The sequence below is a fragment of the Myotis brandtii genome, unplaced genomic scaffold (assembly GCF_000412655.1).
Source record: "Myotis brandtii unplaced genomic scaffold, ASM41265v1 scaffold633, whole genome shotgun sequence".
Lineage (NCBI taxonomy): Eukaryota > Metazoa > Chordata > Mammalia > Chiroptera > Vespertilionidae > Myotis > Myotis brandtii.
In genome coordinates, this window is record NW_005370423.1 from 2027971 (window position 1) to 2029032 (window position 1062).

The following is a 1062-nucleotide window of genomic DNA, read 5'->3' on the forward strand; positions in this document are numbered from 1 at the left end:
CCCACAAATTCCAAATTTATGTAGAAAGGGGCCAACCGCCCTCTTGTTCAAAGTCTTCCGCGCATCCAAACTTTCACAGCCCACCCTGGGCTCCCGGGACGTTAACTCGAATTAAGCTAATCAAACCCATGCTCCGTCATAAGCACAGCAAGGCCCGGAGAACAAGCCAAACTCTATGGGAAACAGATATTATCCCGTGAAAATAAAGCTCATTCTCCAGGCTTCTTTAACTACTGTTCCGTCCAATACACTTATGTTGGAATGCGCTTTGAACTTTTTTTTTTTTCTTCATTTCACAGACCAAGATGCTGCCATTAGGGGAATGAATTGCTTCCTGTGGGCCGACCTCATTCATATTCCACCCCGAGAGCCAACCCTACCCCAACTGCAAGGCAGCGTCATCCGATGACAATTTCTACTTCGGAAATAGAACAGGATCCCTGCACTTGAGAAGCAAATGGGCGCCAAAGCTGGCGCCACAAAAGCAAGGCCCGAGCCGCCCGTGTGCGGAGCTGGCGCAGGGGACCTGCGTCCGGGGGGTTAGGAAACTGGGGGCACCAGCGACCTCAGCCGTGGGGGCAGGTGCCCTCCTGCATCGGGCAGGTGCGTCCTGGCAGTGGACCTCCCCCCAGGTGTCCTTCAAGAATACATTCTCCTTCACTTCCTTACAAAGCCTCTCTCTCTCACCTGCGTGTTTCACGGGTGTTTTGTTTGTTTTTCAATATAAATATATATATTTAATCCTCACCCGAGCGGACTTTTTCCATTGATTTCTAGAGAGAGTGGAAGGGAGGGAGGAGGGGGGGGAGAGAGAGAGAGAAAAATCGATGTGAGAGAGACACATCGATTGGTTGCCTCCCGCACGCACCCCAACTGGAGCTGGGAAACCCCCAACCGAGGTACACGCCCTTGACTGGGAATCGAACCTGCAACTCTTCGGTCAGCAGGCCGACGCTCTAACCACTGAGCAAACCAGCCAGGGCTCAGGGTTTTATTTTTATGGGAGCTTTACAGCTTTTTCTCCTATCTCTTCTTTCCACCCTCCCCTCTGTGGGGCCCGCC